General features: G+C 45.9%; 1 pseudogene; it reads left to right on the top strand.

The window, feature by feature from the left end:
• LOC149336129 (uncharacterized) overlaps positions 1-17,262 on the top strand; it is a 568,238-nt pseudogene that overhangs the window by 123,303 nt on the left and 427,673 nt on the right.

The raw sequence follows: 17,262 nt of genomic DNA, 5'->3' as shown, positions 1-17,262 counted from the left end.
TGCATGGCTCTATATCTGCAATCTGGATGTGTGGGAACAGTCGGAGCACTGTCAGAGTCGGGTACCTTGCTAATTAGCTTGGCTGGTGCATGGACGAGGCTGAACAGCATTTGGCAAGCGAGCATCGATGGGAATGCTTATGGCACAGATGGATTAACTAAGCGTCATTTCGGTGGATGTAGTATTCCCGAAAAAAGTGTTTCAATTTTTCTCAGCGTCCGCTATCGCTTGGCTGGTCGGTGCAGTCTCCGACGTCCGGTGTACAGTAGCACCGAAAAGCAAGTACACACGTTCTTTGTCTTCATTTCACCTGTGACTGGGAATCTACTTCAGTGTTGTCGGTCGTGGGTTTAAGGCTTCAAGTTTCGCATTCATGGCCAACCTAGTTGTGGAGCTGTGGGGGTGCTAAGTGCATAGAGGGCTGCATACGAGTCTGTGTAAACGAGTACCTTGCTGTGGGTAGAAGGGTGATGAAGTAAAGACCTCGCCAACTCAGTCCGCTTCTAGAATGAGAGCGGTGGGTGCACAGGCGTAAAAAGCCCGTTCTTTTAGGTTTGGCTGTGAGGAGGAACCGACATACGAAGTTAACTCGAGTGTAGCCAGCGACGTTCAGTGTGCATGCCTCTGTATAGACCAGTGCCACATTTTGACAATACGTATGAATGCTTTACGCATAGGCTTCGTAGCGGCCTGGGGGTTGGTATGAGCACGTTGCGTGGGACGGGTGCGGTATAGAGGTTATAAGGTGTATGGCAGCTAGCGGTGGGTCGGGGAAGGGGAAGGTGCGCTGGATGTTGGCAGTGCGGCAGCAGCAACAAAACATTTATAGATCCTAATGCGCTGCGAAAATTTCACCTACCGGTAAATACCGTGACCCAATCCCGATGAAGCGCTTAACGAAATAATGGCTCATATAAGTGCAATAGAAGCACTTTTGGAAATATTGACTAACGTATGGGGGCTGCAAAAAGTACGAAAGGGTTAGAAAAAAGGCAGGGTATGTTGCCATTCTCGGATTGACATTCTGAACATTGTGACGCTGGCATACTAAAAACGAAGCAAGGACGAGGCACACAGTGCTCTGAACTAACTACTTAGTCTGCTCGAATACAACTCTAAATCTAGGAACTTAGCCGTCCACTTTCGTGACTGTAGTCCTTGTCGCCGGCGCCTTCTCATATATACGGAAACAAAAATTCTACCAAAATGCACCGACCAACTTACTCGGGAGATATTGAGGCCGGTCGTGTCAACAAGCAACAGGACGTATGCCTCAGTACGCCCTCAGTAGCTTTGCCGGAAAAGGAGTTTTGCGTTTCATACCCCGTCACTGTAATTTCTTGGCACGTTGGTAACTTACGCGGCTCCTTCTCACATCGTAGCCCATTCGCCACTTCTCTTTAATGCTACCTATTAATTTTATTTCAATTTTCATTCCTCTCTTAGCTTTAGCTCTCATTCATCTTCTTGGCCGGTTTATTGGTTAGCCCTCTTCCCCCTCTTACCGTGTTCATTGTTGGCCTGCATCGCATCATATTAGGCTCTGTTTTTTACGGCGAAAAGGTTTTATGGCTCATACTCACGGCGAAAGTCACGTCCCGTGTTACGCTGTCTTCCGCAAGTAATGCGGCAATTAATCAGGATAGAAGAAAACGAATGGTAGCATCAGAAAGAGGGCACAGAATGTAACTAAGACGCCAAGTTTGCTGACTGTAGAGTGATCAGTTAACTAATTATATTTAAATATACCTAAAAACAAAGAACAACGAAATTTGTGGACGTCGATATAGCGACCTGAACGGTGTGAAGTCACATCGACTGGAAGTCGGCACAGCGTACTAACATTTTCACAGAATGGGCAGACAAACGCCGGATTTGTGTGAAATTAGACTGAAAAATGTGCAAGGGTTAATAGTACTTAAGATCACCGAAAGATCTATATTTCGGTAAAAATTGCTCCAAAACAAGAAAAAGGGGATAATAACGTCCCGTCAGAGGAAAGGACGTCGAAGCAGTGTGACCGCTACCAAGGAACAACTGCCGACCCGCCGCGCATGCGCAGCGTGACGTCGCCGCTTACTCTCGCCGTGCTCTTCTGCTGTGTCGTGAGACGAATTCAAGCGCGGCAAATTCAAATGAGTGAAATGAGTCGCAAACGGCTTTCGCCTTACCGCACTCCAGAGATATCTAAATGCCTCCAACGAATTTTTTTGGTTGGCTTTCATCGCTGGATTTTAGGTTGTCAACCAACCTTCTACTTCATTCTCTTTATGTACTTCTTCACACCGTCTTCCAAGATTTGGAATGTCTTTCACGTCATTGCCTTTTGTATTTTATTGTTTTCATCTTTTTATTTTTGTCACCACCAAGCCGCACAGGACTGCTGGCTTGTGTAGATTTCTTCTTTACAAAGTGTTGTTGTTATGCCCTTTCACCCTCTCCCCTTCACTGCCGCTATTGGGTTCTGTGTATTCAAGGGCGTGCCTAATACCAGGCCGGCAAGAATGGGTCAATTCCTCTTGTGGTGCTTTTAAGGCGAAAGCCTTTAATGTCTCATCGTTGTAAGCAGCAGTTGTGGAGAGAAATGTCACGCTTTTCAATTGGTCGAAACGGTCGTGACGTCACAGTGCGCGAATTTCAAACGGGGCCAATTGTACTTTGCTCAGTAACCATGCAACCAATTGAAGGGATCGTATAGTGATGCTCCAAGTAAGTGGGACTTAGTTATTTGCTTAATTACCAAATAGCCTAATCAACTTTTCTAGTCAGGCCATATAAATAAATAAAACCGAGTAGGTAATTTGTAGAGCTCGGGAATCGAACCCTGGCCTTCGGCGTGCGAGACGAGCATTCTATCCACTCCGCCATGCCAGCTCGAACGTTTTAAATGAACAAAGGCGCGTCTAGTGAATACGGTGTCTTCGCTCACTCCATTGTGCGGACAACTCGGACATCGCAGAGACGTTTGCCCGGACCCGAAAAACGCTCGCTGCCGCGGATGCGGCATGGCCTACCCTCCTGAAACGCATACCTGTGAGCCTAAAGGCCGTTGTACGATCGTTTTTGGGCGGATCCGCCAGCGAGCGAACCGCTCGCTTTCGGCCTTCGCTCGGGCGTGGGGCGGAATAGGTGTTGTACGATCATTTTGGAGCTGGCGGACGAGGCGGATGGTTTAAAGCGTTCCGATTGGCGCACCCGGCATTGCCGTCTGTCCAATAGCATGCTGCTGTTGGCAACCTAGACGGCGCGAAAACGTGGTCTTTTTTTGCTCCTCGGCGACCGGCACCTAGGCTGAACTTCGGCATAATCATGGCGTGGTTTTTGAAGTTCTTGCTCTTGTACGCGGCTCTCGTCAGCTACCAGATGAGTAGCTCGGCTGTAGAGGTTTTGACTGCTTACATGGGCAACACAAACAGGGTGAACTGGCCATTAGTCGCGCAGTTCGTCGCTGCCGACGCAGTCATTCAGCAGCAGCGTAAGCGTAGGCGCAAGCCTATACGACGTTGCGTAGGGTTCTCTGTGCTGCTGAATGATAGCAGTGATGTCGGGTGAATATGACTTATTTTCAACTGGTAACCGTCTGTGCAATCAAACACATGCTTTTAGTGAGTTTCCATTGTTTGCAGAAGCAAACCGACATCCTGAGTGGAGTACTTTAACACAGACGTTGGCTGCCTACCTACAACATAACTGCAAGTAAAAAAATAATGGTGCATTTCATGACAATAGTTTGCTGCATTTGAGGATGGTGACCTTGTGGAACACACATCAAGCATCTGAACAAGATTTAATTGCTGTGACTGAAATTTTATGATTCTGGTTCACATACCGCGTACCTCATGTATTGTAGGATAAAACTTAAAAGAAACAGCAGTTGTTAGCACTCGGTCATGGCCCGAGGCATCCTGTATTACTCCACTAACCAATAACAGTAAAAAAAATTAAGTTGTTCGATGTTTGACTTTATTAATCTATCCAGGTATCAGAATTTTAGAGCTTATCATTTTTTCTTGTAATAAGCTTCTTATGGTAGTATACAATAAAAGTTTTAACAGCGGAATACTTTTTTTGGCGCAGAAGAATTCTGTGCGGCGGTCCAGATGGCAGAGCTTCACTGTAGACTTAAATTGAATCTGACTATAGTGTTCAGTGATAACATGTTCTGACAGCCAAAAACCAAAACTGAACATTGGTTGTTGGCTGAGCTTAGATACCAATTCAATGCAAACAAAAATATTTGTTGTAGGAATAGATACGCATAGTTAACATGAAACAAAAAGAGACAACCCGCAACAAACACCTCACTGATACTGCCAACTGTCCAAAGCGATATCACGAACTGTGTAAGCTGGACTGTCCTACACAAGAGGTGACGTAGAGCAGATGCCTCTGTGTGCTCTTAGATAAAAGGGAATAGTACCGAGGCTTAGTCCATGCTACTGCTTCTGACGTCCAGGTGACCTTGACAAGATTGGTTGTTGCATCTGTAGAGAGGGCATCTGCTGCTGCTGATGTGGACTGTTTGTTCACAGCCTTTAACAATGCTGTCATAGCACGTTAAAGAACCCCAGGTGGTCGAAATTTCCGGAGCCCTCCACTACGGCGTCTCTCATAGCCTTAGTCGTTTTGGGACGTTAAACCCCATAAACCAAACCAAACCAAACCAAACCAGATCATTTTTGCCCAGCTTGGTTCTTCAGCTGTGGGAAATCCAGCATCACCTGTATATCATTCTTCTTGTGTCCTTGTTCACTCCCGCCGCACTTCAACTCTATCCACATCATAGTATGTGTGGTCAAATGACATCAAACACGCCACTGTCTCTCATTAAAGAAAAGGTGTATGTGTATGTGTGTATTATGCATGCATGAAGAAATCGGCATATTTTAGCATGTTACTATCAGATATGAATGCATCTATACATGAGGAAATTACAATGTTCCCAACCTTTACTAATATGGAAGATCAGTGTTAACTGCAGGTGTTTACAATATCACAGAAAAATGACGACGCAATAATACTGATTTCTTTTCTGATTTTTTTTCGTCATGTTTTTCACACCATTACGAAAATCGAAATAGAAACACCACTCAGTGGCTTCAAAGCGGATATGGTGCGCATCACTGTACTAAAGTGCACGCTTTTGTTCTGCAGTGACAGTGGGCAGGCCGCTTCCTTTTACCAGTGCTTCCTGAGGTGACATTGCAGTGAACATTGTGCAAACCAGTATGCAGCATAGTAAACAAGTGTGGAAAGTTCTGTTGAGAGCCAATCAATGTTGATATGCACAGAAACAAGGTGGCGTATTGTGCGTATGACCACAAAGCATTCTTAACTGTCCCATGAATTTAAAACAAAGTGGTTGCTCCGTATTTCAGAAAAGTATACATGTGCCATCCCCATTAATCCATACATAATTAGATAAGGGAGTAAGTACACTGGCCTAGAGGTTAAGGAAATGCAAGAACCGATTTGGAAAGTTTACATAGCAAATATTGGCGGAGACTAGGATAGAATGCTTTGTATAGTCAAGGGAACGGGAACCACTTCATATTTTGCAGTTACCTCAAACAAACACAATCATATGAAGCAGAATGCGAAAAAGTTAATTTTCAGAAATAAGAGCTATGATGTCTCAGGACAGAATGAATTGAAAAATAAGCCATTGAAGTATGTGTGGGCCATAGATGCTTAAGTTCTCGAGTAAAGCTCTACAGCAATCTTGAAGGTACGTCCTTTCTGATCAGTAAAAGATAATATGAGAAATTTTAAGGGCAACTCTGATTCCCAAAGCAGCAAGCAAAAGAGAGAATCTGCATTTGTTAATCGATATCCGCACCACTTGTTATATATAGAATAATGTCATACTAGTTACTAATTACCAATTTCTTAGCAAAATATCCTTATTCCACTGCCAGTCTGGGTTGCAAGGAAACGAATTAACTGAGCCATCAGTAGTCATAAGGAACTTGGAAAAAAACCAAGTTGAAGTCAGGCCGATGGATGACTAAGAAAAACAGAAAGGCAGTGATGACTTTTGTCTTTTATTGCTATCTCTTTGCTGCAATCTGATGATGAGAGCTTTTAAGCTGAACCAATTGCCCAGTTAATACTATCCTTAGTACATGTGACTATATACAAGTTACATGCATAAGCATACACATGTAGAATTCTCACTGAGCCACATCATGAAGTCAGTGTGTTGTTCAGCTGAGCAGAACAGACAAGCACAAAGAGAAGCCTGGTCAATAACAGGTGGGTGCACTAATGCATGTTTAGCTTTGCAGTGAGCGAATGTAGGTAGCTAGAGCTAGCTTGTGCAAAGTTGGCTCAAATGCTACTATTGTGTAAATCTGCCCCGATATAGTTTGAAATAAATTATGAACAAAGTTCTCAATGAACACGTTATGCATAAGAGAGCATTGTACTGGTTTGCCGAGGTGACCGAGTGACTGAGCACTATATCAGATCTATTTGTTTTCATATTTATCACACCTCAGTGGTCCTAAATGACGTTAGTTTAGTAGCGAGCTTTAAAATGATGTGCCAGGTAGGAGCTCATTGAGTTCGTAATTTATAGCATGATTTCTGTAGTAACCACATCGAAGGACAGTAAGATACACAGCCTTGTGGGATGCAAGACCGTTACAGCCTTCTGTGGCACGAACAAAAAATTACCGACGATTACGTTACTTCATAATGCGAAATTTGAGCGCAGCAAATAAGCTGCTTCACCTTTTCGATAGATTGAGGCAAAGAAATCGAGCAACACATGTATGCGCTATCACAGAATTTTTTTTTATTTTTCACACGTATTCCTTTAACAAAGACTCCACTAACAGTTCTTGACAGTCATGAAGGAAGCTCTGTGGTCGGAGAAATAGACTGATATATGTTCGACTTGGTACACCAATGCTTGATTCTCAAAGACGAGATCTATACAAGTGCCTCGCGAGGTTGTCACAGCCGTGGGACGCGTTACGAGCGAGAGGAACGGGATGTTCTCCCGCATAAGTGTTAGGAAATTGCTGTTTGTCTTTATGTCAACATTAAAGTCCCCCACTACTAACATCGGTGTAGATCGATGGACGGTTAATGCGAGTTGCAGGAAGTGCACGACGTCTTTCGTGAGTGCGGTAGGGGCGAAGTAGGCAGCTACTACCAGCAAGCCGTTGGGCAACATTGCGGCGCACAGTTCGCCAACTTCATGTGACGTGCCAAACATTTCGACTGGTATTGCAGAGAGACCTGTGCGCAAGTAGATAGCGACTCCCGCCGCTCTGTTGTGGTCTCTGCGAGCACCACAGCAGTATAGGAAATCTATGATTTCGAGAGGCTCTTCGGGATCCATGCAGGTTTCAGCAAAGCAAAGTACAGAGGAATGGCGCAGAATGTGATCGTGGTGTACGTCCTTGGCATGTGCGGCAAGGGAGCGTACGTTAAGAATGTGGTTGTGAATGATGAATCAAGTGCTGCCAGCGAATGACGCGTCCATTGGCTGTCTGCGTGTGTTACTGATGTGTGGTTAACATGTTAAGCTTCGCCTGTAAGAGTGGAACGCGACAGCGTCTTGCAACGCTGCCAGGGAGTCCACAGAACGCCATCGCCAATTCGGCTCTACGCCTTGCTGGACGGTAAATTTATTTTTTGAGGAAAGGAAATGTATCTCTCTCGCATATCTGGGTGGACACCTGCACCTCGCCGTAAGGGAAAGAGGGAAGATGGGAGTGAACGAAGACGCCGTATTAGCTAGACGCGCCTTTGTTCATTCCAAACCATTCAGCTGGCATTACGGAGTGGCTAGCGTGCTCGTATCGCACTCCGGAGACCCTGGTTCGATTCCCCAACTCGACCAATTTCGTTCTCGGTTTTATTGATTTATGCGGTCTAACTAGAAAGGTTAATTAGGCTATTTCATATTTATATTATTGTATTTCTATCCATCGTGTTCTGTCATTAACCTGTCAATTGTTGGAACTGTCTAGGATGTTCGACACAACGTATATGAAACGAGCAACGTCTTACTGAGTAACGCTTCTTTTTGAGCAGCGTCCGCTCCGGCGGACGCAGTGGTTGCTGCGACGCGCGTCTTTTCTTTCCTTTTTCTCTTTCTTGTGATCTTTTAACTCTCCTCTATCTGCACGTGGCAGCGGTGGTGGCTTGGCTTGAGCCAGTAGCAGGCCCGTGCAATTTTCTTCATCCTTCTCTCAGTCACAACAACTTACTGAGTGGGGAAGTGCGTGGTGGTGGAGGGAACGCGGCTTCGTACTTATCTGTTTTTTTTCAGCAGCGTCTCCTTCCGCGAACGCTGTTGTCGCTGCGGCGCGCGTCTTTCTTTTCTTTTCTTCTGACCTCTTCATTCTCCTCTATATTAATTAGGCTAATTGATTAATTAAGCAATTAACTAAACTCAGTCCAACTTAGTTGCAGCATCACTATACGATCCCTTTGATTGGTTGCATGGTTACTAGCCAAAGTACAATTGGCCCCATTTGAAATTCGCGCACTGTGACGTCACGAGCATTTCGACCAATTGAAAAGCGTGACATTGGGGGCGGAGCTGGTTACGAGGCCGACGCCGACGACGACGCGAAACCCAGGAACGGACGCCAAAGAGCTGCGCTCTAAAACGAATCTTGAAATTCAGTGGCATATGAGCTAAATGAGGCACAAGAGTGTTAGTGCACCTAGTGCACGAGAGACTACAAGTTGGGACTGATTAGTTGGGGACGTGTTGGTAAGGAGCAAAAAAAAACCTGCATAAGATGAAGACATTCAAATATGCACTTTTAGTGCTGTCACACTGGACCTTCAAAAATGGCCTGAGAAAATAAAACAAGCGGCTCAGGACTGAACTAATTCAAGGATTCTAGTTAAATTAGATTTGTGCCATGTGCCATTAGAATACCCAAGTTGATGACACACAGGGGAATTGAATGCAAGTAACTTGGAAAACGGTGATACTAACAACACGTCATGGTGTAAATATCCTAGGTTGTGGGTGGGTGTATGAGGATTATTAGGTATTTGATCCAGTATACAGTGAATATACCTTTATCGGAAGGCCTTATAAGTTGGCAAAATGTAATGCTGACAATAAAAAACAATATTACTGCATTCTTAGTAACATTAGCAAACAGGACAATCCAGGGCATGCTAATTGTTGTTTTGAACAACTGAAATGCTGGTATTGATTGCAATATGGCACACCCCATATGGCTGTCAGTGAAGGCATATGACAAAACACTGAAGGGACGGTAATAATGCAAGTAATGAAAAGCTGAGGCCCAAAGGAGTGCCTTGGCGGACATCTGAGATTGCAGGAAAAGGCAAGATACATAAGAATTGGCAAGGGAAATCTGCCGAAGGCTGGCTGTTTAAGCTTGGATCCAGTTTAGAGCTATTGGATGCAAGTTAAAGCACGAGAAAACCAGCCTCACATAAATAGGGGAATCGCATGCTTTTTCAAAGCAAAGAACAAAAGCATCATAGGGGGATGTTGCAGTCAAGGTGCATGTCGTGAAGATGGTTTGGTTTGGTTTATGGGGTTTAACGTCCCAAAGCGACTAAGGCTATGAGAGACGCCGTAGTGGAGGGCTCCGGAAATTTCGACCACCTGGGGTTCTTTAACGTGCACTGACATGAAAGAACAAGAATAAGTTAGCTATTGCAGAAATGTCTTCTAAAAGCTTGCCGATTTGAATCAAACAACTTAATGGGCCAAAACAATCTAGCAGGGTCAAGAGTATGAAATGTGTTTGGTGATTTGCAGCACATGCCAATAACACAAATAGGGCCATAGGTGCTGGGTGATGAAGGATTAAAAACAGAGGGGCCAGGCTATAATAAGGTAGTAGTAGTAGTAGGTTTATTTGGCCATATTATATACAATATGCCCTCGAGGTGAGGCTAAAGGAGGTAGACCAAGCATGCCTCCTGACAAGGCCTACACCCCGATCACACATCATGGAAACGGGGGCCGAATGGGCAAAAGATAAAAAAACAATGAGCAAACATGATCACAATAGAAAATAGTTAATGATAGACAATAATAAATATCAATTAACTATAAACAAAACATTTCATAATATGCACATTCAAAAGAAAAGCAGAACACAAACACACACTCAAAAAAAAACAACTAAGTATACAGAATTAGCTGAAATTTAACCGGGGGGGAAAAGAATCCTCAATTTTTTCTTGAATACAGACACACTATAACTTTCTAAAGCAATCTGAATAAGAGACTGGTAGGTATTACACAATGTTATAATTTGATAATCGGTTGTTTGTTTACCATAATTTGTTCTGGGTCTTGCAGTAGATAGGGCAACGGAACGTAGACCATACGCAACGTTTCTTGAATTATAAGTGTTAGAAAAAGAGCTAAAGTCATGCTTGACTTTATAAAAAATATGAAGAGCCAAACTAAAATTGTATGAATGAAAGAAATTGCGAACATGAAATGTTTCGAAAAGATTTGTTTCAACAGATGAACTTGAACTTAATAAACGTAGAGCTCTTTTCTGGAGAGAAAGCAATTTGTATGAATCAGTTTTGTTGCATGTACCCCACACTAGGTTGCAATACACCAGGTGAGAATGAACAAGGGCAAAATATAGCTGTTTTTTAACTTGTAGTGGGAGGAGATGTCTAACACGATAAATAACATAAATAGTTCTGGCCATTTTTAGTCTAATGTAGTTTATATGATCAGTTCAACCCAAATCGCTACGAAAAAACACACCAAGGAACCGGCAACTATGAACTTGCTCGATGTTAAAGCCATTAAAAAATAGTTTGATGTGATGATCTAATGGTTTGTTTTTTGGATGGAAGAGCATAAACTTTGTTTTGTTTACGTTTAATTGAAGTTGATTAACATAGAGCCAAACCGCTAACTCCTCAAGCCAGGCATTACATTGGTGTTCAATTACTTGGAGACTGGAGCCGGAAAAAAAGACATTAGTATCGTCGGCATACATCATGATATTAGGAGTTAATGGAATGTTTACAATGTCATTAATATACAGAATAAATAAAAGTGGTCCCAAAATTGAACCCTGAGGGACACCGAATTTTATCATACCAAAACTGGATTTTACATCATGAATCTGAGTGTACTGTATCCGCGCAGTTAGATAACTTTCCAAAAGTGAATTTGGCACTCCACGGATCCCGTAAGTCTTTAATTTATGGAGCAGTATTGTATGTTGCACAGAATCGAAAGCTTTGCGCAGATCAAGAAAAATTTCAACTGAAAAAAGCTTAGTTTCTAAATTGTTAATTATAGAGTTCTTAATATCTAACAGAGCAGATTCTGTTGATTTACCGACCTGAAAGCGATACTGTTGGGGGCAGATAAGATGTTTAGCTTGTAAGAAATTGTTTAGTCGCATAGCTAACGCTCAGCTAACTTCGAAAACAAAGGCAATACCGAAATAGGACGGTAATTATTTGGGTCATTTTTGTTGCCTCCTTTGAATAAAACGGTAACTCGTGCGACTAAGGCAGGAAGGCAGGAAGCTATCTGTAGAGCATGCACTAGATATGCCTATACAACCTACTTCCTCTCCCGTTGTTGCTTTCTGTAAATTTCACAGAACTTGATCATAGCGTACTGTGGGGTGCACCGGTGGCAAGTTGGCATGTCGAAACTGTGCTAAGGGACGAGAACAAAGCAAGAATTGCTACCCTATGCAGTGATGTTGTTACCATCGTCTTTGTTCCTAGCGTAGCTTTACCAGCTCCACAGGGCTTATTTTGCAGTCTGCAAGTAGTCATGTCTGTAGCAAGCAGTCACAGGCAAATGAAGGTGGTAGCAGACAGACATATGCAAGTGCATCGACGAGATCTTCTCAAAGCTTCGAGAATGGCTTGTTAAAGAAAGTGCTGCGGCTGACCCAGGAAGCACCGCTGAAGAACCGCTTAACACCAATAAGGCCGATTTCGCGAGCAGCTCTGCAAGAATAGCATTGCGAACACATCAAGTTTCGTACCACTGATCCCCGGATCGAAAAGGACCATGAGCAAAATCAACAACAGACACTGTCATTGCCTATGAGGTGCTTCAAGACCACTGTATTTTTCTGATTGCAGTGGAAACCAACATCCCACTTAAACTGAATACTGCCAAGCATTTGTCAATATTGACTTAACACTGCTAAGCAAAAAGAGAAAAAAAGCAATGGCAAAGGTTTTCTCAATATTTTTTTCTTGTTTTTCATCAAGACTCGTTATGCTCAACTTTCTCTGTGGTCAGTTTTGATTGCATAAGCTGCTGCCACACTTTTTATTTTTTTTCTGCACTACATCAATTGAAATGCTCATGAAAAACAGACTTATGAGTTGGCACATATTAGAGATTTGTACACTGTCAATCAGTCGTGATTCAAAAGCGGCAATGATTCTTGTTTGTAATCGCGTAATACCATGTTGTTACAACCTAAACCGAAATGGCTAGCGGAAGTGTTCAGTCACCCATTCATCACGCCGATATGTTTATTGCAGGCAAATGTGCGCACAGCCGGCAGGAAATAAAAATAAATGACGCTCCCGAAGATACATTTGCACTGCACCGATGTTTTCACACAGGTTACACAGTTTCTCCGGCGAGTCGTAAAGCGAGCACCCATCATCACAAAACGTACTGAATGGAGCACCAAAGCGCAGAAGGATGGCGACATCGCTGTTGTCGCCGCAAAACAGTCCTACGGCCATGCAGCCAAGCTCGCGTCGCGTCACGTCGCACACACGGCAATTCTCAAGCACAGTGCCAACACGAATCGCGAACAAAATGGTAACGAATGCGTAGCCAGCAACAACGTCATGTGCACGCTTCGGTCGCGATCACTGCAACCATCGCAACTAATGCGACTAGCTGCACAACGCCACGTTCATTTCAGCATTCGGAAAGCACGGCGTGCGTAGTGAGCTCTCGAAGGCGCACATTTCACTGCCTTGACGTAAAAGCACTCGCTTCGATCGCAATCACTTTGACTACGCGGACACTAGTCACTGTGCTACGCAGCTCATGCACGCAAAAAAGTTCACCGTGAGCAGCTGTTGTTCGCCGGTGTGCGTGATGATCCTCGCAGGAATTAGGAACGCTTGCAGCAACCACAAACAGCTCCATATAAACACTTCGTGACACCGCCAACGCGTAGGTCTTGCGTCGGTTTGAAGAGGCGCTCTGTCAACTACATCAGCGTCGATTTCAACTCGGGAAACTGTCGCTGCTCGCCGCTGCTGCACGCGGAGAAGTTCGCAGTCGCTCTGAACACTCGCAATATCAACATGTGGCCAATATAGTATGCCTCGCGGCATAGGTGCCACCACTACAGCCACGACCTATGCCTCGCTCCCCAGTTCAGTCGACGGACGGCCATCTTGCCAGGCAGGAGCGGATGCCTACGTCACGCAAAAAGCAGCCAATCGCTGCAATTCGGTCGCCGGGCGGTTCGCTCGTCCGCCCCAAAGTTGAAGTTCACCAACTTTCCTTTCGCCTGCCGAACGGGGCGAATGCCTATTGTCTGGTCGTTCGGTCCGCCAGTCCGCCTGCCTGGCGGATCCGCTCAAAAGCGATCGTACAACGGCCTTAAGTGTGCCTTGTGCGGTAAGGGCCATGAGCTGGGCAGCAACAAATGCCGCGAGATCTACCGCACTCCATACATAGTGACCAAACGCCGCTGGGAACAGGAACGCCAACATCTGACCCAGCATAGCCAAGAGACGCCGCAGTCTAAAGAGCGACGCAGCCGCTCCAAAAGCAGGGGGCGGACGGACTATAGACATCGATCCAGCTCTTTTCCACGACTGCAACAGAGAGGCCGGTCCGCCTCCAAATCCAGGACTCCTTCACACCAGCCACGGAATCCCGGTTTGACCCAGGACGCCGTCGGCACGCAAAAGGTAGGCTGGGCAGATAAAGCCTCCCAGAAATCTAACTCCAACCCCTCTGAGCTAGCAGACCTGAAAGTGCTGGTAGGGAAATTACTTCGCGAGGTGGAGGAACTAAAGAGAGAAAATGCCGCTCTAAAACAGCAACAAATGCATACTGGGTCACCGCCTATGACCGGTGGCGCCAATAACCCTACCCCTTCTACCTCCGCCGGAGCGGACATGCATGTTGAATCACCGCGGGCACCCCCGCCTAAGCGAAAAGCGGGCGGTTCCCTCTCCGAAGACCAAAAACTAGCCGACAGCATTCACAAAATTGAAGAAGCGCAAACGCAGACTACCAACACCCTCATTCAAATGCAGCTTACAATGACTTCCATCATGGAAGAATTATGGACACACCGGCAGGAATTACTTAACTTAGGCACCTGGCAGCAGGAAGCAGAGAGTAGGCTTTATCCCGTCAAGATTCGCAACTCCGCTTCTTCTGAAGCGGTATCAAACTAGCACAATATGGCGCCACAACCAAACTACACCATCTGGCAGTGGAACTGCCGAGAATTTAGCAGCAAACGAGCTGTACTCCAACAATTCCTCCTCAATAGGGACGGACCGGACTTAATCGCACAACAAGAGACAAAAACCAATAGCAAGCTAGCTGGATATCAATCCTTTTCATCGGGGGGTGAAACGCTTGGAGTCACGACTCTCGTCAAACGAAATATTACGGTTGTCCAGCACGATACCCCAGTCACAAATGTCACACACGTGCTAGTCGAATTAATTCCACCTAGGAAACCTGACCACAGTCTGTTTGTGCTGAATGTCTATAGCAGCCCAAAGTTACGGAAAGCAAGCTTTGGCCCGCTCTTTCAGGCGACCCTGAAACTTGCAGGGAATCACCCCGTCATTTTCACGGGAGACTTTAATGCCCAACACCCGGCTTGGGGGTACCCACAGGAGGACATTAAAGGTCGAAAATTGTGGCTCACCGCACAACAGTGTGGGTTGACTCTTCTTACAGACCCAGTAGTCCCCACCCGCTGCGGCAACAGTGTTTCCAGGGATACGACTCCCGATCTGACTTTTGCTAAAAATTCGGGCACTCCAACATGGATAAACACTCAACAAAATTTCGGCAGCGATCACTACATATTGGAAATAGTGGCTTCAACAGGCCCCAAGCGTCGTAGCGCTCGAGCTCCCACCCTTGTCGATTGGGACATGTTCCGCGCTAAAAGGGCCGCCCGAGAAGCTGATACCCCCGATATACTAGACATAGATGTCTGGGCACAGGATCTTTGTCAAGATACCAAGGCAGCCACCCGTACGTTAGAGCAGGCTGACCACCTGGAGATTGCGGACAGCCGGCTTCTTCACCTATGGGAGGCAAAGAGAGGACTCGAGAACCGACTCAAACGACAGCGGTGCAACCGCAATCTGCGCAGAAGAATAGCTAGGCTAAACAAGAAGATCGAGGATCATGCGGTCAAACTTACTCAGCAAAACTGGGAGGACATATGCAACCGCATGGATCGCAATATGGGAGTCTCTAAGACTTGGAACTTGCTCCGTCATCTACTTGACCCTGTAGGTAGCAAAACCACCCAGAGGCAGAACCTGCAAAAGCTTGTGCATGCATACGCAGGCACACCAGAGGACCTTTTCCTTGAACTTAAAGACAGATATATTGGCGATGCTCCTATCCAAGCCTTCCCAGATTATGCTGGTCCGGAAAACACGCAGCTCGACTCCCCGATTACTGTGGATGAGGTTAGGGCAGAGATTGCCAGGCTAAACTGTAAATCCGCCTCTGGCCCAGATGCAGTATCCAACAAGATCCTCCGCAACCTAGATGAACAGTCGCTACAATCACTAACTGAGTATATGCAGAAATGCTGGTCGGAGGGCTCAATCCCACAAATATGGAAATCGGCAGAGATCATTCTCATTCCAAAACCCGGGAAGGCACTCAGCCTTGAGAACCTCAGGCCAATTTCGCTCACGTCTTGTGTGGGTAAGCTCATGGAGCACGTAGTTCATACCCGCCTCAACCGGTTTATGGAGGAGAACGAGCTTTACCCCCCAACCATGATTGGCTTTCGACCAAAACTTTCTACGCAGGATGTAATGCTTCAGCTCAAACATCAGATTATTGAGGCAAAAACGCGGGACACCAAAATAATTCTTGAACTCGACCTAGAAAAGGCCTTTGACAATGTCAGACATGATGCGATCTTGGAGAACCTTCATGAACTCGGGGTGGGAGCCCGCACCTTCAACTATATCCGCGACTTTCTCTCAGGTAGAAAGGCGCATTTTCAAGTAGGAGGTCTCCACTCGCGTGACTTCCCCCTCGACAACAAGGGCACCCCGCAGGGATCGGTCCTGTCACCCTTTCTCTTCAACGTTGCAATGTTGAAACTTTCACACCAATTAGCGCAGATCCCGCAACTCCACCACAGCCTCTATGCTGACGATATCACCTTGTGGACCGCCGAGGGCAGTGATGCCGAAATCGAAGAGAGCCTCCAGCGTCAGGCGATCATGACTGCTCTATCCCCATTGAATGTGGGTGTGCGCACGTATGCCTACATTCAAGCATTCCTGACTGACCGCACGGCTGAGATACACTTCGGCCCTCTGTCTTCCACCTCCTACACACTTCAGAGTATCGGCACCCCTCAAGGGTCCGTCCTTTCCCCCTTTCTCTTTAACATAACCCTCATACCCCTCGCCCGGAAATTGGCAACTATTCCCCACCTCAAGCACACTCTTTATGCCGACGATATCACCCTGTGGACCACCCACGGCAGTGACGGCGACATAGAGAACACCTTACAGGAAGCAGCCACCCTCACCCAAAATTACGCACGGACCATCGGACTGTCTTGCTCCCCAGAGAAGTCCGAACTGCTCCTCATCCGGCCTAAGAACCACCGCTGTCCCCGCTCCCCCATTGCCATTGAATTGAATGGTTACCCGGTACCTGAGGTTGGCACCCTCCGTGTATTGGGCTTGCACATCCAGAACGATGGCAAGAACACCACTACCCTCAAGAAACTCAAGCAGGTTGCAGGCGCGATATCGCACCTCATCCGCAGGGTTTCGGGACATCATAGAGGCATGAAGGAGCGCGACCTATGTCGCCTCATTCATGCCTTTGTCCTCAGCCGTGTACTGTATACTACCCCATATTTACAACTATCCAAACATGACATAAACGCTTTGGATGCTTTGATTCGCAAGGCATTCAAGGTAGCACTTCATCTTCCCCTCAACACACCCACAGACAGATTACTAGGCCTGGGCCTCCACAACACGATCGGGGAACTGGTGGAGGCCCACCGACAAGCCCAATAC

This window comes from Amblyomma mixtum, chromosome 7 (genome assembly GCF_055824585.1).
Source record: "Amblyomma mixtum isolate Tamu chromosome 7, ASM5582458v1, whole genome shotgun sequence".
In the NCBI taxonomy this organism is placed as follows: Eukaryota; Metazoa; Arthropoda; class Arachnida; order Ixodida; family Ixodidae; genus Amblyomma; species Amblyomma mixtum.
The sequence above is the reverse complement of the archived record's forward strand: the minus strand, read 5'-3'. Positions and strand labels throughout refer to the sequence as shown.